The following is a 27,529-nucleotide window of genomic DNA, read 5'->3' on the forward strand; positions in this document are numbered from 1 at the left end:
AATTAGACGAAGGTTTCTAACCATCAGAGGAATGAAGTTTTGGAATAGCCTTCCAAGTGAAGCAGTGGGGGGAAAGATCTATCTGGCTTTAAGATTAAACTTGATAAGTTTATGGAGGAGATGGTATGATGGGATAACATGGTTTTGGTAATTAAATATTCATGGTAGATAGGCCCAATGGCCTGTGATGGGATATCAGATGGGGTGGGATCTGAGCGACCTAGGAAAGAATTTTCTGTAGTATCTGGCTGATGAATCTTGCCCATATGCTCAGGGTTTAGCTGATCGCCATATTTGGGGTCGGGAAGGAATTTTCCTCCAGGGCAGATTGGAAAAGGCCCTAGAGGTTTTTTGCCTTCCTCTGTAGCATGGGGCATGGGTCACTTGCTGGAGGATTCTCTGCTCCTTGAAGTCTATAAACTACAATTTGAGGACTTCAATAGCACAGATATAGGTGTGAGGTTTTTTGCAGGAGTGGTGGGTGAAATTCTGTGGCCTGCATTGTGCAGGAGGTCAGACTAGATGATCATAATGGTCCCTTCTGACCTAAATATCTATAAATCTATGTAGCAGTGCATAGGATTCTTCCTTCTTAAGTGCAGAACTCTGCACTTGTCCTTGTTGAACCTCATCAGATTTCTTTTGGCCCAATCCTCCAATTTTTCTAGGTCACTCTGGACCCTATCCCTATCCTCCAGCATATCTACCTCTTCCTGCAATTTAGTGTCATCCATCAACTTGCTGAGGGTGCAATCCACACCACCCTCCAGATCAATAATGAAGATTGCACAGCTACAGACTAGGGACCGAATGGCTAGGCAGCAGTTCTGCGGAAAAGGACCTAGGGGTGACAGTGGACGAGAAGCTGGATATGAGTCAGCAGTGTGCCCTTGTTGCCAAGAAGGCCAATGGCATTTTGGGATGTATAAGTAGGGGCATAACGAGCAGATCGAGGGACGTGATCGTCCCCCTCTATTCGACATTGGTGAGGCTTCATCTGGAGTACTGTGTCCAGTTTTGGGCCCCACACTATAAGAAGGATGTGGATAAATTGGAGAGAGTCCAGCGAAGGGCAACAAAAATGATTAGGGGTCTGGAACACATGAGTTATGAGGAGAGGCTGAGGGAGCTGGGATTGTTTAGCCTGCAGAAGAGAAGAATGAGGGGGGATTTGATAGCTGCTTTCAACTACCTGAGAGGTGGTTCCAGAGAGGATGGTTCTAGACTATTCTCAGTGGTAGAAGAGGACAGGACAAGGAGTAATGGTGTCAAGTTGCAGTGGGGGAGTTTTAGGTTGGATATTAAGAAAAACTTTTTCACTAGGAGGGTGGTGAAACACTGGAATGCGTTACCTAGGGAGGTGGTGGAATCTCCTTCCTTAGAAGTTTTTAAGGTCAGGCTTGACAAAGCCCTGGCTGGGATGATTTAATTGGGAATTGGTCCTGCTTTGAGCAGGGGGTTGGACTAGATGACCTCCTGAGGTCCCTTCCAACCCTGATGTTTCTATGTTGAACAAAACTGGCCCCAGGACCGACCCCTGGGGCACTCCACTTGATACTGGCTGCCAACTAGACACTGAGCCATTGATCATTACCCATTGAGCCCAATAATCTAGCCAGCTTTCTATCCACCTTATAGTCCATTCATCCAATCCATACTTTTTTAACTTGCTGGCAAGAATACTGTGGGAGACCATATCAAAAGCTTTGCTTAATTCAAGGTATATCACGTCCACCACTTTCCCCATATCCACAGAGCCAGTTATTTCATCATAGAAGGCAATCAGGTTGGTCAGGCATAACTTGCCCTTGGTGAATCCATGTTGACTGTTCCTGATCACCTACATACTAATACATAGATGTGAACACCAGAATGTTGTTTTTAGTTAAAGAAAAGCTGATATGTTTAACCATGATTGTGTGAATTCTGTGCAGGAATCATGAGCTATAGCAAATTTCAATAAGAACAAAGGCCTGTCTACAATTCTGGTGAAAAGCAAGAGTAATTCCACAGAAGACAATGGAGTTATTTCAGAATAAAAATGGGGTAAAGGAGAGGAATCAACTCCCCCCCCTTTAACATATTTAGATCTCCACATTGTTCTTCTTTCCCCCTACTATATCAGACTGAAGACAAAACATACATCAAGAAAAAAAAATCACAGGGGAAAATATACTATTACATTTAAAGAACAAGAAGTAAACTATCTCCCTGAGAGATTATGGTCACTGATAGCAAAAAAAGAAGTGATCATCAACCCTGCAACTGGCATACGGCATCTGTTTTGTAAACGTTAGGAAACAACCTGTGAAATTGAACAAAAGCAGTTAGCATTTCAAGACCAAACGAGTTTACAGGGAACCGATGACTCATATTATTTATTATCCCCCAGTCTCCTGACTTCATGAAAGTCTCAAAGGTTTGCATGGCCACACAAAAAAATTTATCGTTTCTATTCTTACTAAAAGCAGTAGTTCATACTTTCTAAGCACAGATTTATTAGTCAGAACTCGTAACACAGGGTGGGAAGGGGGAATCAAAGAGAAGGTTTTTTTAAAAATCAAAGGAACTTTTAGTCTGAAAAATAAAACTGCAACTTCTGGTTAAATAAGTTTATAGGGTTTTCAAAGTAGCTACTTCTGAGAAGTGCACATGCACCCCCAAAATCATTAACTGTGCATAGACCAACACATGAGCATATTAGGTCATTTTGTGCCTAGGTCCTTATTTGTGTGCATAGCATCAATTTTTGGAACATGAAAACAATGCCATCCATCTCAGCAGGAGAGGGGATGCTCAACTGGACAAGCAGGAAAGAGACAATCCCAAGGATCATGGCGGGAGGTGGTGGAGAGAAGGTCAGGTCTCCCGCCCCCCTACAACCCATCTAGAACACATGTGAAGCTTGTTCCAGAATGAGGGGGGTGGGGTGGACGAGTGAGAACATGGAAGGAGCAGAGATTTCTCTGCCTTTCCCTGCTGCCTTGGCTGGGCTATGGGAGAAGAAGGAGAGCTGACTGACTCTTTTGCCTGCCCATCCTGTATGTGCAACCCTCACAGCATGCATCAGCCATGCTGCAGGGGTTGCATTCCTATCCTCCCAGCCCTATAATGGAATTTATAACAACTGAATTGCATTTCCAGGACAATGTGGGTCTAACCCATCATCAGTTTTGGGCTTAGGAAGGAATTTTTCCCTTGGGGCAAGATCAACAAGGATCCCGGTGGGTTTTTTGCCTTCCCTTTAGCATCCTGAAGGTCTGGAATTTTGTTAATAAGGATCAGGGACCAGGTTGTAAAGTTGCACGTTTATAAATGAATGTGTAGTTTCATCAAGGCAGCCAATATCCAATCCAGGTGAGAGGCTCACAGGGGCCAGCTCCCATGAGTAAGAAGTCCAGGAGATAGTTGGTTTACCCTGGAGAAAGAGGAGGAGACCTTAAGTCTTCAAAGAGTGAAGTACCCTTGTTGTGTATCCTCATTTCTTCTGGTGGGGGATGGAGAGAGGTGGGCTGGATTCAAGGGATTAGACTGAAGAGGTCAAATTTTAAATACTGGTTATTTGGCATGGAAGCTATTTTATTAACACCACACTGGAGTCAAATAAATGGCTGGCATTTGGGGTGGGAGGTAAGTATGCTACAACACCCTATCATGCCCCTTAAACTAAAAAGGTGAAGAGAAGGTCACAATTTTCTTAAATTGATCCCTGTGTCTCATTCTCCTCTGTGTCCTGATCAGTGCGTGCACACACAGGGAAACTGTAGGGCATAGCATTTTTAGCCAAAGATTTACCTTTCTAAAATATGACTTCCATGGAAATAGAGAATGACTGGGATGAAACCAGCAATAGCATATCCAAGCATGTCTGTTAATTCTGGCCAACTCTATTAAATAGTTCTTTACAAGCTTCTGGGCAGAGCCGTGTGAAAAATACCATTTTCACTTCATGACTATTCACAGATGAATGTGACAGTTTTCAATCTCACATCATTAAGAGAACATGAGCCAAAATTCTGTTCTCCATTACTCTGGTGCAACTCCTCTGAAGCATCTAATGCTGTCTCTCTTGAACGCTACAGTGGAAAACAATTTGATGTCTTTGATGAAAAAAACTATCCTCTAAACTAAAAATTGGCTACAAATAATAGTGCAAAGAAAGGTTAACGATAAATTTCAGTGCATCTAATTGGGGCCAAGGACTGCCATGCAAAGCCTTTATGAGTTCAACTGATTCCCACGTCCTGAAGACCTGGCTCTGTTAACTGAGGTGGGATAAGGATTGGTGCTAGGAATTGTTTCACTTTTCATCATCTTTAATGTTCTGGAAGGGAGACCAGCAGCCTATTAATTGAATACATAAAGTATCCTAAATTGTGAGAAGCTGCAAATACCAGTAAGAACAGATAAATCTTACAAAAGGATTTTGAGAGTTTGGAACCATAGAAAGCAATAGTGAATATCAAATAATAAAATCTGCTCACAAAACAGAAAAAAATAAGGCTCAACTGATTAGATAATACACTAACAATATTTTCATCAGAGCTGCTCAGTACAGAGAGGGGAAACATGTTCCAGCGGCAGACGAGCATAACAACAGGTGTTAGGAACGAAAAGTTATATATCCAAGAAAACTGAAAAAATTATTCTGTGATTCTGCTTTGTTGAAGCCACAGCTTTCTCATTCCAGCTCTTTATCACAAGGCCAGTAGGAACTTCCACAACTCCTAAAGAATTTTGACCTCCAAGGGCAATGGTAGTAGGATACAGGTCAGCTCAGTCCCCTTACTTGCCACTGAACACTCTACCCTCTCAGGTATAAATGCTGCCCCCTGAATATTCTGGAGGGAGTGGGACTGGCTAATTCACCCATCAATAAGCCATGGTTCCAGTGAAGCATGGTCTTCCAACTTGGGGGAGAGGGATAGCTAGATCCTGTCCCCACAGTTGTCTTGTGGTTGGTAGCATGCAATAGCAGGGATTGCATGCTCTCCTTGTTGCAATAAGTAATAAAATTCATTTCACTGAATGTTTCCCCTCCTTACCTTGAGGCATTGTGAGCTGAATTAGCAGAAAGGCTTATAATCCTTTTACACAGTAACCTCTATGAACCCCTCATGCATGTATAGATGGTAAAAAGGCAAAATTTTGTCATAAGGTTGAGTTTCTTGTGTGACTACAACACACCTTAAGAGTGCACAAGCATCCTGCTGTGACTTACTACTCAAAGACCTGAGTCTGTGCACTTTTACTTGTGAATAACCCAGACCCACTGTGTTGGTCTTATTGAGTTCAGTGGGGCATTTCAAGTGAGTAAGAATTCTTCACATGAGTAAAAGATGACATACCAGGGTATTTTTTGAAAGATTTTAGTATGGTAATGTTGCCTCAGGCAATAGCACATCAATACCTCAGGTTTTATTTAGAAATATCTGATAGTATTTTTAAATAATAATGTATTAACTGTTCTCACAACTCCAATGCGAACAATTGTAATCATACTTCTCAACTTGCCAAGGCCAAAATGGGGAATTCAATGTAGAAGAAAGACAAAAGGAGGGACACAAAAGTTATTCATTCAGGAAACTTAAAATACTGAGGAAATTCATTCCTTTAGCATAAATAGGTCATCTCAGTTGACTAATTCTTCATTTCAGATGTAAACACTTATCAAAATAAAAGTGAGGGTAAACCAAATATGCACCTTAGGGATGTATGTGTCCCTCAAAATTAGGTACACTTGAGAGTTAAGGTAACTTGTTGTATTTTTCTGATAGCATGGTAAATATTTTGTATCCTCACTGCTCATTTCATTTAGTCTGTTTTCACTGGTTGTATAGTATTCTTGAACCTCATCTGCAGAAGTGCTATATAAATCAATTAATAATAATAGTTGTTTAAAGGATAATTTTTAGCTGTCTTACTTTAAGGGAGTTCAGATGCAACAATCAATAACAATCAGAAAGATTATGGTTTAAACTGAATGAAATTTTAGCCTCTAAAATGAGAAAAATCTAAGTAGTGCCCCGAATCTAATATCAGATACCTTGCCGAAATCTCCACAGTTCATTGAGAAATGAACATATCTTTATCAGATTACTATTCAGTAGCAAAACATATTAAATAAATAAATTTAATTTAACTTCCAATAGCAGCATAATGACAATGCAGTAAAATAAGAGTACCACCTAACATCATATCTTAAAACATACAGTAGGCATGAATTTGATCCAAAATTATCACAAAAGAACATAAGAATGGCTATACTGGGTCAGACCAAAGGTCCATCTAGCCCAGCATCCTGTCTACCGACAGTGGCCAATGCCAGGTGCCCCAGAGGGAGTGAACCTAACAGTTAATGATCAAGTGATCTCTGCCATCCATCTCCACCCACGGACAAACAGAGGCTAGGGACACCATTCCTTACCCATCCTGGCTAATAGCCATTAATGGACTTAACCTCCATGAATTTATCCAGTTCTCTTTTAAACTCTGTTATAGTCCTAGACTTCACAACTTCCTCAGGCAAGGAGTTCCACAGGTTGACTGTATGCTGTGTGAAGAAGAACTTTCTTTTATTTGTTTTAAATCTGCTGCCCATTAATTTCATTTGGTGGCCCCTAATTCTTATATTATGGGAACAAGTAAATAACTTTTCCTTATTCACTTTCTCCACACCACTCATGATTTTATATACCTCTATCATATTCCCCCTTAGTCTCCTCTTTTCCAAGCTGAAAACTCCTAGCCTCTTTAATCTCTTCTCATATGAGACCTTTTCCAAACCCCTAATCATTTTAGTTGTCCTTTTATGAACCTTTTCTAATGCCAGTATATCTTTTTTGAGATGAGGGGATCATATCTTTACTCAGTATTCAAGATGTGGGGGTACCATGGATTTATATAAGGGCAATAGGATATTCTACGTCTTATTCTCCATCCCTTTTTTAATGATTCCTAACATCCTGTTTGCTTTTTTGACTGCCACTGCACACTGCATGGACGTCTTCAGAGAACTATCCACAATGACTTCAAGATCTTTCTCCTGATTAGTTGTAGCTAAATTAGACCCCATCATATTGTATGTATATTTGGGGTTATTTTTTCCAATGTGCATTACTTTACATTTATCCACATTAAATTTCATTTGTCATTTTGTTGCCGAATCACTTAGTTTTTTTGAGATCTTTTTGAAGTTCTTCACAGTCTGCTTTGGTCTTAACTATCTTGAGCAGTTTAATATTGTCTGCAAACTTTGCCATCTCACTGTTTACCCCCTTTCTCCAGATCATTTATGAATAAGTTGAATAGGATTGGTCCTCGGACACAATTTTAATGCTGTGTATGTGTATATTTGCCTTCCATTAATTGACCAGAAATGATTATCGAAGAACAAGAAACAAAGAATCAGCCCACTTTTGTAGAACTACTCAGAATAGATGTAGATAAACATCAAAACCAAACTTCTGAACAATTTGGAGTTCTCCTATCACTACTGGGGTGTAATGTTGGAGTCTTATAACCTTTGAGTTTGTTCCTATGCCATACAATCTTTCAATTACTTACCCAGATACCTCTTACTATTCGTGATATGTTCCTGTTTTGCTTCTAAAGAAACCAAAGAACATTTGGATATGGTAAGAAAGTAATCATTTTAGACTGAATTTATTAAACACAAAAAATATTTTAAGACCTTAGAGTACAACCTGTCTGATAGACTATTAACTCTAGAAAACTCTCATTTGACAGTGTACAGCACAGCAAATTAATAAAGGTGACCTGCAAAGAAAAACAAAGGGTGCTACTTTTTGTTTCTTTGTGATATGTAAAACAAGACCTGAAATATTGGTCTTCATTTTTTCATTGCTTGTTTTTTTACCTTTGAAATACGTATATCAAGTTCTTTTATTTTCTGGAGGACTACGGAAACTGGAGTAAAAGTTATCTCAGTTCTCCACCATCTCAGTGCTTCTAGAGCAGAGAGAATACATATGCACAAGCAGCAGACACAATTTTCTACACTCTGGGTCCTAGTGGCGCTCCCCCCCCACACACAGAGTCTGGCACCTGAGGCAACCAGTTTTAAAACTGGTGTTTTATTAAATTAAGTATACAAAAAACAAATACAAAACCCATTCAGGGCTGTCCTTACCATGAGGCGAACTGAGGTGGCTGCCTCAGGTGCCAGACTGTGGGGAGGCACCACTAGGATAGCAGAAAGCCACTATAGCTGGCCCAGAACAGCAGTCATGAGTGAAAGAAGAAAATCCCCTCTTGGGCAGGATTCAGAAAAAGAAAAAAAAGAAAAGGAAGCTTTTCTATCTAAGCAGGAAGGAACTCTCCTGAGATACATAGAAACAAATGTTCATGGTGAGCCTTCTGGCCCCAGTGAGGATGTGAGTGGTGAGGAGATGCCTGATCTTCCAGTTAGTCAGAGTGTTAGAGTGTAGGTGACCTGGCAGCTACTGCAACATCCATATCTCCATCTCAAATGGATGTAACCATGCACATTCCTGAAGGAAAGTGTAGATCACAGAGGAGTGTGGTGGAGGTGCAAGAAACAGCTGCTGCTGAGTTTAGTACATTAAGACTACATGATCCAGGACTGTGGGCCCACTTGAGCGGTAGCCTGAGGGACTTCCTTGTACTGCATGGGCCACAGCAAGTGAAAAACTTCATGTTGCCCAAAGACAATGAAAATAGAAGTTTCCATCCAACACATTACTGGCGTGAAATCCACAATGGTGACAAAGTGGCGAGGCCATGGCTTATGTACTCAAAAATCCAGAATGCTGCATACTGTTTTTGTTGCAAACTCTTCCAGTCTAATGTTCCAGCCATATTGGGTTCTACAGGAACAAAGGACTGAAAAAATCTGGCTAGAAATCTGGCATGACATGAGAAGGCAGCAAATCACCAGAGAGCATTCCATGGGTGGAAAGAGCCTGAGATGAGACTAAGGTTAAAGCCCACCATAGATGATCAGCATCAAGAGAAGATTGCATCAGATTCTCTTTACTGACAAAATGTTCTGAAAAGGCTCATTGCCATTGTGAGAATGCTTGCTACCCAAAACCTAGCACTGTGTGGCACTTCAGATCAGCTGTATGTGCCAAACAATGGAAACTTCCTTAAAATTGTAGAGCTGATGGCTGAGTTTGATGCTGTTCTCCAGAAGCATCTAAGAAGAGTCACCACCCAAGAAATGTACACACACCACTACCTTGGAAAAACAATTCAAAATGAGATCATACAATTACTGGCGACAAAAGTCAAACAGAAGATTGTGGCAGATCTGAAGTCAGCAAGATATTACTCTGTTATTCTGGACTGTACACCTGACATCAGCCATACGGAACAAATGACTTTAATGGTGCGTTTTGTAACAACAACAACAGAACCTAGTGAAAATGTCCCTGAAATGGTGACTGTCAGAGAGCATTTTCTAGAATTTATTGACCCTACGTTGATGATTCTACAGAAGCTGGTATGACAAATGTGCTTCTTTAAAAGCTGGAAGATACGGGAATTGCGATAGCTGACATGAGAGGTCAGGGCTACGATAATGGTGCCAACATGAGAGGAAAGAACAGAGGAGTGCAGACAAAGATCCGAGAGTTAAACCCTCAAGAGTTTTTTGTTCCATGCAGTTCTCATTCATTGAACTTGGTGGTCAGTGATGCAGCATCAGCTTCTAGTGAAGTTGCTGAATTTTTTAATGTGATTCAAAGCATCCATGTATTTTTCTCTGCATCAACTCATCGATGGCAAATGTTGAAGCAACATCTGGGAACATCTTCTCTGACACTGAAACCACTCAGTGCTACATGATGGGAAAGTCGAGGGGAGGCGATAAAGCCTATCAAACACCAAATTGGGAAGAGAGATGATGCCATAGTTGCCATTATGGAGGATAATGCTATGACAGGAACTATTTGTGGGAGAACAGTGGCAGAGGGAAATGGAATCACCAGAAACATATATAACTTCAAATTTCTGTGTGGCTTAGTGTTGTGTCATGACATACTGTTTGAAATAAATGTTGTAAGCAAGAGACTTCAAGGTGTTGACCTGGATATATCTGGAGCAATGGAACAACTGGACAAAGCAAAATCATACCTACAGTCTTACCGGTCAGATGAGGGATTTCAAAATGTTCTGAAGAGTGCACAGAAGTTGGCAGAGGAACTTCACACTGAAGCTATTTTCCCAACCATTCAAGAATACAAGAGTCACCGAAGAAGAAGACATTTTGATTACGAAGCACAGGATAATCCCATAAGAGACCCCCAACAACAATTCAAAGTTGAATTCTTTAACAAGGTGCTAGATTGTGCAATACAGTCAGCTGAAGAACGTTTCATGCAGCTCAAGGAACACAGCAGTATATTTAGGATGTTGTATGATATTCCAAAACTCTTTACTGTACCTGAAGAAGACCCATACCAGCAATGCAGGGCACTAGAGACAGTGTTGACACATGATGACATGCACGATATTGATGCAAGTGATTTAGGTGATGAACTGAAAGCTCTTTCAAGATACATTTCAGCAGAATCAACTCCAAAGGCTGTTCTGGAATATATGTGCACAAATAAGATGACACCCTCTTTCCAAATGCTTTTGTTGCTCCTCACATACTTCTAACAGTTCCTGTAACAGTTGCCAGTGGAGAACGCAGCTTCTCCAAGCTGAAGTTAATAAAAACATATCTATGCTCCACAATGACACAGGAGAGGCTGGTTGACCTTGCAACCATCTCAGTAGAGCATGAGCTGCCCCAGACTGTGGCCCTTCAGCAGGAAGCAGTTCAAATCTTTGCAACCAAGAAGGTACGGAAAGCACCACTTTGATTATTCAAACAGATAAAAATGTCAGGGTTTACTATGCAGACAAGAAAAGTTACATTTGCTGTTCAGGCATTTGAAAGTTAAGTGTTACAATTTTTGAACAAGGAATTTTAAGTTGTTAGTTCTCCTTTATGGGGTAGGTAGCATAGCAGTACAATGAGAGGAGTAGAACAGGAAGAAGGCAGAATTGAGACCTTTCAAAGTTTTAGCCCAAGCGAGAAGGCATGGGGGTGTCATTTGAGCTCCCAGCCTCAGGTGCCAAAATGTTGTGTGCTGGCCCTGACCATAAGGTTTATCTTACAGCTCTCCTGCTCAGTGCTGACTCTCCTGTACCTTCCCAGAGTCAGCCCTCTCCAACAACTGCTTCTGCTCTCTTCTAAGGAACCAGCTGCTTCAGTTTCCCTCCCTGCAACAGGTGTCTCTGGTTATCTCATTTAGCAAGCCTGCTCCAGGCTTCAAATCACCTACAGTCAGCTCCCTGACTTCCTCTGTTCTCTCACACCATCTCTTTTCCTTGTGAATTCATTTTTGAAAATAGAAGTGAACTGTTAGTATGAATATTTTTCATAGATTTTCCCCACAGAGTATTCATGGTTGCCTTCACAACTGCCTGGGGCCAGCCTTTGGGACCTATGAAACCCAGGGCTGCTAGCCTAGCGCCTTGATATTTTGAGTGTGTGTTTCTTAGACCAATTTGCAAGTGTAGGGGCAGCATCATCTGTATTCCATCCTGGCTTATTCCAGTCTCACAGATCATCTTCCAAATGCAGTTACATATTAAATTTTAACAGTACTGAGAACCTGCAGCTCCTGTTTACTTCAGTTGGAGCTGTGGATGCTCAAGACCTCTCAAAAATCAGGCTCTAAATGAGAAATTCCACTCAACTTTCCTCTCCACACATGAATAATACTAGTAGAAAGACTGGGAAGTTTTCTTTTTTAGTAAAACATTAGCGTGCATGCATACAATCATTTTTTTAAACCTTTCTAACTCTGCCAAATCAAAACAGATTTTCCCTAAACCACCAGAAGGCACATGTTTCACCTGGAGACTATATTGTCGCAATTACAATATATATACCAAACTACTAAAGCACTAGAGCATCTAAAGAAAAGTCACCGTTTCATTACAACAGCAAAAGTTTATTATTTTCACTCTTTGTGTGTAAAATTAACAAACATTTTTGTTAAAAATTAAAAAAATAAAAATAAAGCAGAGACTGGTCCTGGAAAACATGAGCCCCAAATGTGAAAAATTGATAGTTGCATGCATTAGAATGGAAACATGTCACTCATGCTGCAGCTATGAGTCAATAGACATAGAAGTGCCCCCTAAGAGTCATCTCATTAGCCCTCCAAAAGCCACAGGTCACCTTTTTGCTCAGAGGTGAAATCACAGCTGTTGGTTCTGTTTTGAGATTGGATGAAAAATTGTTTTGAAGGCCGACTCAAACAGGCTGAGGCCAGCTCTGCAGTTCCTACTCTGCTTCATGTATCTGCCATTCCTCCAATGGCATGTGGCCAATCTGTGACTGCTCGCAGCAAATATCTCCAAGTGCTAGTGATGGGACACTAGATGAGGAGGGCTCTGAGTTACTACAGAGAATTCTTTCCCAGGTGTCTGGCTGGTGAGTCTTGCCCACATATTCAGGGTCAAACTGATCACCATATGTGGGCTCAAGAAGGAATTTTCCCCTGGGTCAGATTGGCATAGACCCTGGGAGGTTTTCACCTTCCTCTGGAGCATGGGGCATGGATCACTTGCAGGTTTAAACTAATGTAAATGGTTCTGTCTCTGTAACTTGAAATCTTTAAATCAGGATTTGAGGACTTTGGTAACTCAGCCAGAGGTTAGGAGTCTATTACTGGAGTTGGTGGGTGAGGTTCTGTGGCCTGTGATGTCCCGGAGGTCAGACCAGATGATCGTGATGGTCCCTTCTGACCTTAACATCTATGAGAGTAGAGACACTGTCTTCAGGCTCTAGTAGTATCCTGTGAAGTCATGGCCTGTTGGGTCTCTCTCTTTCTTAACTGGACATGAAACTTGTAAATTACAGTAAAAAGCACTCTCAAAATCACACACATCTCTATGAAAGGGAATATTTTCAGGTTTCCCGAGTCTCAGTCCAGTGCCTTATGAACTGTTCACTGCCAGTACTGCTGTGAGCATATCCTATATGAAATATAATATTCAGGTTATATAATTGGGCATATAAGTGCTATGGTTCTGTTTCCGTTTCCCAATTGGAGGCCAAAATCAACTCCCATTGAAGTCAATGATAGTTTTTCAACTGAAGTTAATTGTGAGGTGGATCAAGTTGTAGATGACAATAGCTTTTATAAGTAGGAGACTGGCCTGAATAAGTCACTGGGCTTTTGAATCTCTTAAGCAGAAAGCAGGACTTTCAAGACAGGTAAAAGGAGGAAACAGTCCCAGGAAAAGCTATGCAATGTTAATATTTATTGATTTACTTTTCCATGTTAGCATTATATTCTGGTTATGTACCTGTAACCCAGATTTAAAATCACCTGAGTTCCTTCCTGGCTGAGGAAAGAGAAGAGTATAACATACTGGAGGCAAGATGGATTGGTTTTTAATAGCAGACTTTATTTTCCCTTTTCTTTAGTCACAGTGACACAAAGTAACTGCTTTTTGCATTTATAGTGTTTGTCTAGGGCACAGTCATATATCCTTGCCATCTCATTTGATTAATTATGTCAGTTCCAGGCCTCTGCCTAGGGGTTACAGGGGCAGTCTTCCCTGCCTTATTAATAAGGAGAGTGTCCCATCACAAAATACAAGAAAAAATGCATATACATGTACATTTCTTGGAATTACTTGGCTTGTGTTTCTCACTGGAACACCTACCTTAGCTACTCTCCTCTGTTCTCTTCTTTGGTCATATCAGACAGCTTTTTCATATCAAACAGTTTTGTCTGATTATTTCAAATCACTTGTTTTCTCCGTCCTTCCCACCTACAACCTACCACCCTAATTTCCAAACCCACAAATATCACTGTGGGTTGGCTGCCTGAGCACTTCTCTGTCAATATACATTGTCCAGCAAGAACACATACTAATATGAAGGAAATTTCACTTGTACAAATGTTCACAGGTCACAAATATAAAGAGTGCCATTTTAACCCACATTTGAGTTAAAATTCAATGTATTTTTTGTAAAGTTTTCTATTCGGCTATAGTGGGGAATAACTTGTTTATGTACAATACAAACATATATATATATATTAAAGTTACATTTTTTCAAATGTTAGAATGTATTTGGCTTGGATTTGGTTAAGTTTATCAGTGATATAAAACCCAATCCCACAGCTGATCCATGTAAGCAGACCCTAGAACCCATCTGGATCCTACTGACTTTAATGGATGTTCCAACGTAGATCCAGTTTTAAGACTGGGATGTTAGCTTGCTTCTGTTATCCAAATCATTTTGACAATACTTTAAAATCCAATGGGCACTCTGTTGAAGTCCAAGAAAAGTATAATCAATTGTAGCAGCGTGTAGAATTTGTTCTAGTATGTTTTGAAATAGTGATGGTGATAACATTGCTATCTTCTTTTTTCCCCACCAGTGCTGTGTTTAAAGTTTTATTTACGAGTATTTTAGATGGCCAGTCAAAACCTAACTATATATTTAATTATGACCACTAATATTTGTGCAATTCAGTATATGGCATTTCAGTGAAACTTCCCACTTGAGACTTTGTTAAGACCAGGAAATGAGGCCCACTAATGCTCAGCAACTCTCAGTTAAGGAAAAAGCTAGTTGGGGTTTTTTGTTTGTTTGTTTGTTTTTTAAATATTAAGTGATGACATGATACCAAATCATCATTTCATTTTGGTTGGTATCATGGTAGATAACCTTCTGTGCAAAACTCCCATTTACACGGTCACCTAACAAAGTTAGGAATGTGCTAACGTTAAAGTCACGAATAAGCACTAAATAATTGGTTGACATCTTCAATTTGATCCTATAAAAGTCCTATTTCATACTAAGCAGAATGACACGTCGACAAGAGCACAATTTCATTTTCTCCTGTATGAGTCAATGTAGGCTGAGGATTTCCATTCCAATCCCATTTAGTGTGAGATAACAATCCAGTCCATGCACATAGCTCAAAATGATCTGCAATTTGGATCGTAAAATTTATAAATGTCAGCTCAGTGAATTAGACTTGAAGGAAAATGTTGAGCAGAGGTTTTAAAAAGCAGCATGTAAAACACAGGACAATTTGTACAGGAAAGAGGTTGCATGCTTCTGTTATACTGTATAAATCCCAGAGATGGCTAAGGCTAAAATGAATGAAAATACTCCGCTCCTCTTCTTGCTATTAACTTGTGGACCTTTTGATCTTCATGGTTTATTGCTGCCCTATGTGGAGCAAAATATTGGTCTACTTCTGGCAGTAAGAGCTTTCCCAGCCAATCAACATGTTTTGGAGCTGGTGCATAGCAACCTCTGGAGAAAAACTGATGTGAAGCTCAAACTTAGGTACAAAAAATTGAGGGCTTTTATTTTTAAACCTGGAAAACCACTTCCACATATTCTCCCATCATACACTCAAATGACTGACACAATATTTCACCTACAAACCTGATCCTACAAACACTTATGCATTTACTTAACGTTATTCATCTGAGTAGTACATCTTGCCTTATCTATAAGTGTTTGTGGGATCCAGACCTAATTTTGTATTTTTTTTAAAAGGTTAAGTTACTCATTTTGTGCTGCCCTCCAAACTGAATTGTTGGGACTTTGGGATGCTCTGATGGGGTGTTCACCCCACACATTCTTGGAAAGGGTTAATATAGGTCCAAGAGGCTACGTAACCTGGTATGCTTGCACCTGGAGGATGGGCTAGGCCTAATTAGAAATTAAGATCCCCAGAGGGAGAGCAGAGCTTGCTTCCATAAAGAGTGGAGTGAGGCTAGTTGCTGGAGATGGTGTAGAGAGTTCCCTCTTTCTGGGAAGCAGCCTGAAAGTAGCTGGAAATCTAAGTGGAGGAGGGTCCCTGAGGAGCTGTAGCCTGGCTGAAGCCCTAAGTGAGGGGTGGGTGTTCCAGCACTTAACAGTGGGGTTATTGAAAGCACAGGAGTCTGATGCAAAGCATGGGGACAAACTCTAGTGAGCGAGATGCATTTGTGAGGAAGATTTGGCTTTGTTTACATTTCTTCTGAACTTTGGTAAAGGACTCTGTGACTCCAGAAGGGGCAGGGCTCTGCAAAGCGGTGTGCCAGTCTCAATGCCCAGCCAGTTTTAGTTCCATCCACCCCACTGCTTAACCTCTCTCTGTATCCTTCCCCACATGGCTTCCATTGATTTATGCCACCACTGCCAATATTCCCAAGTCCCAGTGGCTCCAGGTGTCTCTCTGTGGGCTTCTCTTCCAATTTCAGTTTCCCCACTCTCAGTTCCTTGTCCCAGTCTGTTTGCTCAGCCAGTCCCAATTCTCCCCTGCATACCTTTACTCCTTTTCATGTCTCCCCTAGCTCCACTTCCATCCCCACCGGTTCCATGTCCCTTCGTCCTTTCTGACTCCTCTTGCCAAGACAGTCCCAGACTCTTCCATGCCAAATTCCAATCTCACTTTCCATCTCCCCCACAATGAGCATACAGTTCCAGTCTTCTCCCCAACCCAGGATCCTTGTCACAATCTACTTTCCCCAACGCCCTGCATTGAAATCAGGCAGCATTCTACTTCATGCTGCCTTGGCCCACCAGGCGGGGTATTGAAAGCACATCTACCTGCACATCTACCAATGTGATATATGCCATCATGTGCCAGCAATGCCCCTCTGCCATGTACATTGGTCAAACTGGACAGTCTCTACATAGAAGAATAAATGGACACAAATCAGATGTCAAGAATTATAACATTCAAAAACCAGTCAGAGAACACTTCAATCTCTTTGGTCACTCGATTACAGACCTAAAAGTTGCAATTCTTCAACAAAAAAACTTCAAAAACAGACTCCAGCGAGAGACAGCTGAATTGGAATTAATTTGCAAACTGGATACAATTAACTTAGGCTTGAATAAAGACTGGGAGTGGATGGGTCATTACACAAAGTTAAACTATTTCCCCATGTTTATTCCCCACCCCCGCCCCTCCACTGTTCCTCACACATTCTTGTCAACTGCTGGAAATGGCCCACCTTGATTATCACTACAAAAAGTCCCCCCACCCCCCCGCTCTCCTGCTGGTAATAGCTCACCTTAAGTGATCACTCTCACTACAGTATGTATGGTAACACCCATTGTTTCATGTTCTGTGTGTATTTAAATCTCCTCACTGTATTTTCCACTGAATGCATCCAATGAAATGAGCTGTAGCTCACAAAAGCTTGTGCTCAAATAAATGTGTTAGTCTCTAAGGTGCCACAAGTACTCATTTTCTATTTACAAGAGACAGGCTCCCAGTTCTCAGTTTGGGTGCCCAGTCCCATGCCACAGCATCTCAGAGCAGCAATTGCAGTGAAAGCTCTACTGAGTCCCATGCAGACAGAATCTTCAAAGATTTAAGTGGTTAAACTCTAAGGGCTTCTGTACAGGTGGGGTAGTGTGCGATACAGGAGTGTGATTTCTAGAACACATTATTGTATTGTGCATTAATTGGTCTGTCTAGACCTGTGGTGCACACTTAAGCTTCCCTAGTGTGCTTTCATGTCGTACTGTTTCAAACACTATGTAAAAGCATATCAACTTGGTCTATGATGGCCATTTTTGCGATTGCTTTGCTCACCTGGAGGCCTTTTCAGGCATTCGGTCACCAATCTGATGACATTCATTGTACTTACACACATAGCAGGGAGGACCATAAGCAGGTTGTCTTCTCTTCCCAACATACTCCAAATAGCAACGCTAGCCCTGGTCCATTCCACAGTGGAATACTGTGCCCCAGTTTGGAGTCGAAGCCCACAAGCCATTTTAGTGGACACTGAAATTAACACTGCTCTTCGCATAATCAGCAGCACCCTCCCATCAACACCACTTCCATGCTATTGGTACTGGCTAACATTGCACTAGCAGATATCTGACAAGATGCTGAGGCAATTAGTGAGTACATAAAGGTCATGGCAAATACCACACTACCACTCCACCATGACTTAGAACGCCCCCCTACCATCGACTAAAATCAAGATCTTGTGCCATAGCCCTTGCGGAAGATTAGGACATTCTCAGAAAATGGTGTGAAGCCTAGTCAGCTGCCGATGTACCAAATAAATATCTAATTGACAACCCAACTATGCAAGTGCCAGGCTTCTTCTCCCCACAGCACATAGAAACATGGAAGATGTGTATACTTACTCCCTAAATGGAAAGTGCGGGAATTGCCAAACTGTGACTGTGGTGTGGTGCAAACTGTCAGACACATCACAGGTGAGTGCCCAATCTATGCTCATCCTGGAGGTATCACAGCCATTCACATGGCTACCCCCTCTGCTGCTCTGGACTGGATAAGAGGCTTTAAGATCCAACTGTAGTCATGCTATGGCTTTCACTATTCCACTCTTGCCATACAATAGAAGAAGAAGAAGCAGGGTCTACATGGACCCATTAATGCAGCATATCTTAGTGCTCTTTAGAAATCATACTCCTGCAAAGCACATGATCCCACCATGTAGGTAAGCCCCAAGAAATCTCTATGAAGCATGTGTGAACTTTGATTTTCCAAAGGCTTATAACTTGGCCTAATTTGAGCAGATTTTCCTGGGGAGAACCAAAGGAGCAACCCGACACAAAGACCACCTCAGTGACAAATTTCAAGTCTCTGCTCCAAAGCATGAGCATGCTGGATCTGTTCAAAGAAAAGGTTGCCAGAATTTTATAACACTGGTAAAACAATATCTGTTTTCCTAGCCATGTTCTCAGAAAGGTCTGAATCATTTAGCTGAAATTTTACAAAACAATTCAACTAGAGGCAGACACCCAGCATGGAAATATTTGCCCGAACAGTTACATTTTCGCAAAGATATAAGCAACTGAAAACAGGGTCATATAATGGGAAGTATTGGGCAATCTTGATAGTTAGTGGTGGAACCAGCCCCACCTAGTCAATCTCAAACTGGATTTACACTGCTATAACTCGGTTGCTTTCAGTTGAATTACTTTTAATTTACACAAGTGTGAAATCTGAATAAATTGCACATTGTTCTAATAAACCCATAAATATTGTAAATTGTCACATTGTCTTTTTTACTCCAGAAATTCCTTTTCTTCCTCTTCTTTTTTTGATGATAAGACACAAGTCAAAGTGAAACATCTCCCGTTGCTTAATTATCATGATAACTCATTAAGCAGACAGCATATCCTAATGGCCCTATTCCTGCTGTTGAACTCAATGGTCAAGTTTCAGATTTAAGGTCAGTCATATGAATGCAGTTAAAGATATAAACATTTCAATGGGCTTATGCAGTTGGCTCTCTGTGCCAGCATCTAGACTTTGCATTACAAACGTAATACCCTTCACTCAAAGGAAGCAGGCATAAAAGATCCTCTGTATGTACTTAATCTGCTTAGTGTTATCAGACTCATGACTGTACCAGAAGAAAACATGTCTATATTAAATACCCCTTGAAGAAAGAGCTTGGGTGCCGTTTCTTGAAAGGACTCTTCCCATTTCCTCTGCAGATCTCTTTCCTTTATATCATATCACTGCTGAGAGAGGGTAGCTATAGATTTCACTATGAGGATGAGAATCTAGGCACAATATTGTAACTAGGGGACTAATCTGCAGTATCTGCCAAAGTTCTGTTTGAAAATAAAATACTTTTAGAAAAACAAAATATAAATTTCAGAATTATAAACTCTGCTGTCAGCTATTTGTCGATATCCTTATTTTCAAAGAAGGCATCGTAGCATTGCCAGTGCTTGAGAGCTTAAAATCTCCAGCCACTTTCTAAAAATACTCTGATGGGACAAACATAGTTGTGAATTATGGGTTTTGTCAGCATGATCTGGGAGGAGATAACGTATGTGTTATCTGTTTTACTTTTTTAAGAGCTATTAGGAGGAGGGCTCACACAGTCATTAAATTCTACTGGCTTTTCTTAAACTGTTTAAGCAGCATATCTGAATGTCAGCCTGAGCACACAGGCCTGTTTGTCAGTAATTGCTTCACGTTTAGGGACAAATACTTCTTTCCTCTTTGACAAGCATATCCAAATGATGGAGGAATGGAAGGGCAAATTGGCATGCTTCCCTATCCTAACCCCCCCAAACTCTCTCCAGACAGAGGCAATGCATGGGGAGGCATGTGAGTTATGTGGCCCACCAGATTTCTGCCAGGGTGGGAGCTGGGTTGAGTGCAGCAGAGGGGGACATGCCTGGGAAAGGCACTGGCAATTAGCACTCCCACTAAGCCCCGCTAGGAGGCCCCCGGACCAGGGAAGAGAAACTGGGCTGGCATCACAAGTCCACCAGAGCAGGTGCAAAGAAGCCCACTGAGTCTCACCCCTTCCTTGCCCGCAGTCACAATTACCTGTTTGACAGTAGGTGCCCAGAGCCCATTCTGGCCTGCGCTGCACCCGCAGTGGAGAAGCAATGGGAGAAGTGGGGAAGGAGTGGGAGTGAGGGGAGTAGGAGGAAGGAGGTGCCACCTTGGAGAGGGTGTTAGAGGCACAGGAGGAGTGGGAAAGGGCCAGAGGTGAGGAGTCCTCCCTCCTATCAAGAGTTACGTGTTCCCTCTGCCTCCGTATGTACTATATGGGTGTGGGTTCCATGGGTGGGGGAAAGGCAGGGAGGTGCTGGAGTGGACAGTGACCAATATTTCTGTTCTCCTGCCCCAATCCCTTAGCTCTACAGGGGCTTCCAGCTGCGCTCCTGATATTCACCATTGATTTACATGAGTTTCCTCCAGCATCCAGCAACTCCTGTTAGAAGAATTTGAGGAAAATAATCAAGGCAGGACACCATAGGAGCCTGGCTTTCACTACTGCAACCCAAATGTTCAAAAAAATCACAATTCAACACTAACAATTCATGAGTTGTTTTTGGTTTTTTAATCAATGTTGGTTTCTTTTTATTTGCCTTCTGGTTTTAAACCTTTAGGGTTCATGTTTCAAACTTTTTGCTGCAACTATGGGAGCTAGAAACTTTTTTTTTTAAATGGAAGCTGAGATTCTCACATAACCACAGGACTTCAGGAGCTGGGGATTTAAAAACAACCCCACCAAATACTGTGAAACTTGTGATAAAATTACAAGTGTTGGATACACTGGATCTTGAAAGCGACACACAGGCAGGATGGCCCAAGCAATTGGCTGTGTAGAGGCACAGGGTATCTGTGAGGAGGTCAACAGGCTAGAGATTGAACCCCCTGTCAGTTCTGTGGAGCAGGAAACAACCCACTACTGATCTACCTCTCAGAACTCAATGGTACTAGGTCTCATTTACACTACGGCAATATTACACTAGGCCACATTATACCATTGAGGCAGTGTGAAGGGGCTTTAAAGTGAATGCAAATATAAAATGTGGCCTTGCCACTGTGGCTTAGTGTAAAGTAGAAATCAAGCTGAGAGCATCCTGTTCTCCATTTGGAAATAACCTACACAGTGAATGATTTGGTCCTTAACCATTAATAACCAGTGACCCTCTTATCAGTGCTTGCCACTTACTATAAAAATTATTATATCCTGCAACTATTATCACAATGGTACATTACCTGCTGTGTACTGATATGAATTACAGGTTCCTGTATCACTAGTGTATCATTTATCATACTGAATTACCCTCAGGCATGTGCTGAGTGAGTGGCTGCATAGAGGACCGTAGCCGTAGAGTCACAGCTTAGCGGCTCTCAACTTCCTCCTGTGACAGGCTGAGAGCAGGGACAGTGGGGCAAGGCAGATTTCTTTATGAAGGCGCTATGCCCTTTCAACCTGGAATGTTCTTTCCCTGTGGCAACATTCCTTTCACAGTGAAACTTCTCTTCCTTAGAGTGATTTGGAGAATGATTGTCTCTCTGCTGAGCCCCACCTGCTTGTGTGTCTGCTGAAATAGAGGATATGAGAGAATCTCTTTTAAGGGGTTATGAGAGAGGAGCTCCTAGGACAAATGACCCAATTTAATCTACCTTTCCATCTGCCAGGCCTTTCCCTCCCACCAGCATCCCCTGGGTATCCTCTCCCACTGAAGAACACCCCACCTTGACCTAGCTAGGCGTCAAAACCCTCCATTGTTTCAATCCTATCCCATTTCAGCTATTCATGTCTTCCCAAGGTCCCCAGTAACAAAGACACAGACCTCTCCCTACCATCTTATTGTAGTGGTAGATGAAGAAAAGGAAGACATCTCAACTACCAGTTACAGAAATCTATCTATTATGATACGACAAACTCTGGTGCTGCCATTTGGCTGTCAAGGAAGGATGGCCTCAGTGCGAATACAAAGGTAGTGAATCAGGTAGTCATTCCATGTATTATTGCATAAAATAAACAGGCACTTTGTGAATTATGGGGCTTTACATAACCCCATCTTGGGGTTCTAATGACAACGTAAACCACTCATGCTTTGCTTTTATGATTTATGCTGTCAGTAGAACACCTCTACTAATTTCTACCTCGGTGAAATTATAGTCTCATAATTCTCAGTTGTCTATTACACAAATATATAATGGCAAAATGTGCCTAGACAGAAGGATCAGAAAACAAGCTGATATTTCTTCCTTTTTTATTACTTTTTAGGAGTATAAAATCTGCCACAACAGAACAGTGATCCATTTAGTCCATTATCCAGCCTCCAACAATGTGCAATGCCTGATGCTTCAGGAGAAAGGGTAAAACCCATATTATATATCCAAATGTCAATTATTTTGTCTTAAAGAAGCAAAGTGTGTGACTGTTGCCAGTGAAGTTTGTAAAATGGCACTATACAAATACAATATTAAATAGAAAAACCCATGGATCATCCAGAGATCTAGTGATGGCACAATGTTTGAATCTCAAGCTTGTTGTGGAGTTCCCCATGCTGGCAAGTGTTGAGAAGAATGTGAGGCAAAATATTCAGCCCTAAGGGAAAGCACAGTGGCTTTTTTGTTATCTAGAAAGTTGTTCTATGTAGGAACACTGATGGTGGGATTCTTCTGTACCTTTATTAGAGAATCTTATGGGTTTCACATCCAGCACCCTCTATAATCCTGATCTAAAGACCTTTGAAGTTAATGGAAAGACTCCCATTGACTTCCATGGGATTTGCATCAGGCCCCGTTGGAGGGCCTGATCGCTCAGACACAGCACTCAAAATGACTTTCTGCATAACTTGAATAGTGGATATTAGAGGAAATATTTTGCCCCTTGCAAGCAGACAACTGGAAAGAGGTTTTCTAATGGTAGCTCCAAAGCTGTGTCCCCACACAAGATCACTCTTTTTTTTTTTTTAACTCTTGTGTTTCTGGTAGGTAATTTCTCCTATTTGCTGAATGTGAAATACTTTGAACAAATACTTTGTTCAGCCTAAGACAGTCATTCTTATAACTTCATGTACCAAATACCTAACTGGCAGTTTTTGAAGTGCCAGGTTGGTTAATTTATACAATTTCCAAGGAGAAATTGATTGATAACTAAGGCAAATAGAATACTTTGTCCGCATAAGAGACAACATCTACCACAATAGTTCTTTGCTTAATGGGCCACTATTTAATATCACAGGAGCCATTTGTTAGACTGTGGTTTGAAAGCTGCTTAATGAGGATTTGGTGTCTCTTCATTATTCATCTCAAATTAGCTTTCTCCCATCCCACAGATATCTATTGTTTAATCTCCAGACAGGAACTACCAGCTGGCAAATGGCGGATGGCCTCCAAATTTAAGCAGATTTAGTAGGACTTCAGTGGATGTTTATAGTGCTTAAGCTAATTGGAAATAAGATTTACAATGCTGCTTTTAACCAATGCCATTCTAGATTTGGAGGAGGGAATTACTGAGACTTTACTAAGACTATAATCTAATTTGCTCATGAGTATAACGTCTTGAGCACCACACAGAGTTGTTCCTGCTCATCTAGGTAAGACAGTATGTTTGATCCTTAGGCCTTTACTTCACATAGTAGTAATGGAATGAAAGACCCCCCTTCACAACTGCATTAAATTAGATCAATATATCAAGGTCAGTCTTGAGAATTATAATCCGTCTATAGTTTTTTTTTGTAATAACAAGTTCACCTGTAATTTCACTGAAAAAAATCTAGATTTTTTTGATTGTTCATTTTCTAGGGAAACTCAAAATCTAAATACCTCAAAGATGAGTCTTACTTAAGCTAATAGTAACCATTTGGTAAGGAATTCTTTATTAAAAATACAGCAATGATCACATTTGTAAGAAAACAAAAAGAGAACTGAAACACTCCTAGGAAATGAATACGTGAGTTGCCATTCACTTAAACAGGAGTAAATAATTGAAGTGAGTGGAGTTATATTGATGTAAAACTGATAATAATGGATGAGGAAAATCAGATCGATAGTGTAGCTATAATATCATAGCAATATTATATAAGAACTCTTGTAATACAAAACTTCTCAAAGCTTAAATGTTTAAAAATTAAAATAAAAAAAAATTGTAAAAAAACCCCTGTCTTTGGAACACTTTTTCATACTCAAACATCCTTTCAGTGGGCTGTAAACAACGCCTTGTTACTTGCCACTTTTTTTTGTAAGAGGTAGAATGGTTAAACCTGGTATCCTGGCTACATTCATATGTATTTTGTATGTAAGTGCATTCTGCTTTTTCAGTTCCCTTAGTGATTTCAAATGGATACAGTGTTCTTCACTGACTGCCCTCAAACAGTTGTGTAGTGTTGCTGCATTTCATTCCAAGTGCCTTGTTCAGTTCCAGAGGCTGCTTAATTTAAGTGGTGTTTGAATGTTCTTATGTCTCCCTTATTCCTCACAAAGTTGTGTGTGGCTTAATTTACTAGACCAATTTTTTTAAAAACTTGAGTGCAAAAAGTTCCAGTGAACACTATTTTAGAGACCTGTACTCTAACTTGTCCAAAATAACAAAGAGTCTAGCTCAGCCTGTTACACATAACTGTTTATTAAAGTCAGCAAAAGTTGAAGACAAATAGACTGGTACAATTTGGATTGTTTAAATTAAAAGTGATGAGGGGTCTGCAAGGCTCCTGGTAAAGTCTTGGATTGACTTAAAAAGGAGCTGAAAGATTCTAGAAATGGGAGGGAATATTGAAATCACCAAAGTGTGTTTTGACTGGTTAAGGTTAATGGCACAAGGCTGCCACTGCTTCCTTGATGCTGTTCTGGGGGATTACTCAATAGAAGCAAAGTGACTGGAAGTAGTGAGCTTTGCCATCGTGGCTGCTGCAATGCCTACTGACTCCTGGGACCCCGGGGATCTATGATGACACCATTGGGCCTTCATCATCCTGACTCTGGAAGGCACCCTGACCAGACCTATCCAGAGAGGGAATCGAAGACATCACCACCTCCACGGGCTAGGGTTAAATCCTGAACAGCTCCTGGAATGTGAAACTTCGATTACTGTTGTCATCCCCTCCCTCATGTGTCCTTTTCCTTCCCTACCTTATTTTTTTTTCCCTATCTCTCTCCTTTTGCCTTCTATTTAATTAATCTGCCTTAGCCAGCCAGGACTTTATCATTTGCAACATTGCTGAGAGCCTGTGAGTAGCGAGGCAGCTAAACATCCAGATGGTGGTACAAATTTGTCAGGTCTTGGGGTGGCTGATAAGACTGTGTGCTGTGCCTGTGTTTCTCCCACAGCAAGGCTGCAAATGAGAGTTGGCACCAGAGACTGACAGTGCGTTTTCTCTCTTTGCTGTTCTTTTCTGTCAGCTTTTGTGTGAGTTTGTCTTGTGTTGTCTTCAAAGAAACAAGATCAGACTTCAACAACAGCTCAAGACCATCTCAACTAACTTTCGCTTTTTTCCCCCCAAGAAAGGACAATTAATACAATCTCTAATACTATCCAAAATACTGTCAAACAGGGCCTTTAAAAAGCTCCATATGGCTAAAGGGAAAGGGAATAAAGGATTATTAAAATGAAAGCCTTACTTAATGCTTTAAATTTCAAATGGTTAAAGGCGGGGGGCGCACTGTATCTTTAGTAAAAGGCTAAAAACTTTTTTCAGTGATAGCTGTTACAATGGGAGTAAGCCAGCAATAACTTAATACAAAACCACAGACTGCAGCAATTGTTTGTTGTGTTAATGAACATGGATTTCATTAATATCTTCATTAATATCACAACACAAAACCCCACAAATAAGTGGCCTGGATTTCAGAAGTTCTGGGCATCTGCAGATCCTATTTACAATGCCCCTTTTTTTTTCCTTTTTAGGATGGAGACAATAGTACAGCCAGGAAATGTTTCTTATTGATAATTAATTGTATTTATCATAGTTGACATAACTGAAAAGAAAGTGGGTTGGTTGAATTGACAGTGGGGATTTGTTTGTTTTTTTTCTCCTTGCTTCTATTATTATCATATTTCTTCTCTTCACCATCCTGTCAATTTCAAATAAGTAGGGCCCTACTAAATTCACAGCCATGAAAAACACATCACGGACCGTGAAATCTGGTGTCCCCTCCCCCCCCCCCCCCATGAAATCTGGTCTTTTGTGTGCTTTTACCCTATACTATACAGATTGTCAGTATTTATCAAATTGGGGTCCTGACCCAAAGGGGAGGTGCAGAGGGATTGCGGTATTGCCACCTTTACTTCTGCGCTGCCTTCGGAGCGAGGCAGCCGGAGAGCGGCATCTGTTGACCTAGTGCCCAGCTCTGAAGGCAGCGCCCTGCCAGTAGCAGCATAGAAGTATGGGTGGCAATGCCACACCATGTCATCCTTACTTCTCTGCTGCTGCTGGCAGGGCGCTGCCTTCAGAGCTGGGCTCCTGGCCAGCAGCCACTGCTCTCCACCTGCCCAGCTCTGAAGGCAGCGCCTCCACCAACAGCAGCACAGAAGTAAGGGTAGCAGTACTGCTACCCCCCCTAAAATAACCTTGCCACCCCCCCCACACAACTCCTTCTTGGGTCAGGACCCCTACAATTACAACACCATGACATTTCAGATTTAAGTAGCTGAAATCATGAAATTTATTATTTTTAAAATCCTATGACCATGAAATTGACCAAAATGGACTGAGAATTTGGTAAGGCCCTACACATAAGATATTAACAAATGATATTAATCAATCAATATTGTGTACTTCTATGGCAGGTTTTGAGGATTTCAAAGAGCTTTACAAATATTAAGGTCATGTTTTTCAACTGTGGTGAGCTTAGTAAGATTTACGCATCAATTGTCTGCTTTGCAGAGATCAGAAGTGTTGCTAATGGGAGGATTTTAAAGAGGATAACAAAAGCTGTACAAACACCTATATCCAGTTCTTCAGTTCTCTCTGCCAGACAGATGGTTATGTTCCTTACAAAGCAGAGTTGAAGAACCACTAACTTGTTTATAGGTTAGGCTGATGTGTTCTGTGATGCTCCCACTGGAACCTAATCCTTTGTAAGATCAAAGACAAATATATTCTTCAGTCTCTTAAATGATTTTGTGCAGGCCAAGGAAAATCTGATAGTTTGCTTGATGGGTATAGCTACTAAGCAACCACAGATGAAAAAATCTTTGTGATTGTAGATGAAATCTGAAGGAAGGAAAATGAGGAAATCCGATGATTGAAATG

Source organism: Lepidochelys kempii, chromosome 4 (genome assembly GCF_965140285.1).
Source record: "Lepidochelys kempii isolate rLepKem1 chromosome 4, rLepKem1.hap1, whole genome shotgun sequence".
NCBI lineage: Eukaryota > Metazoa > Chordata > Testudines > Cheloniidae > Lepidochelys > Lepidochelys kempii.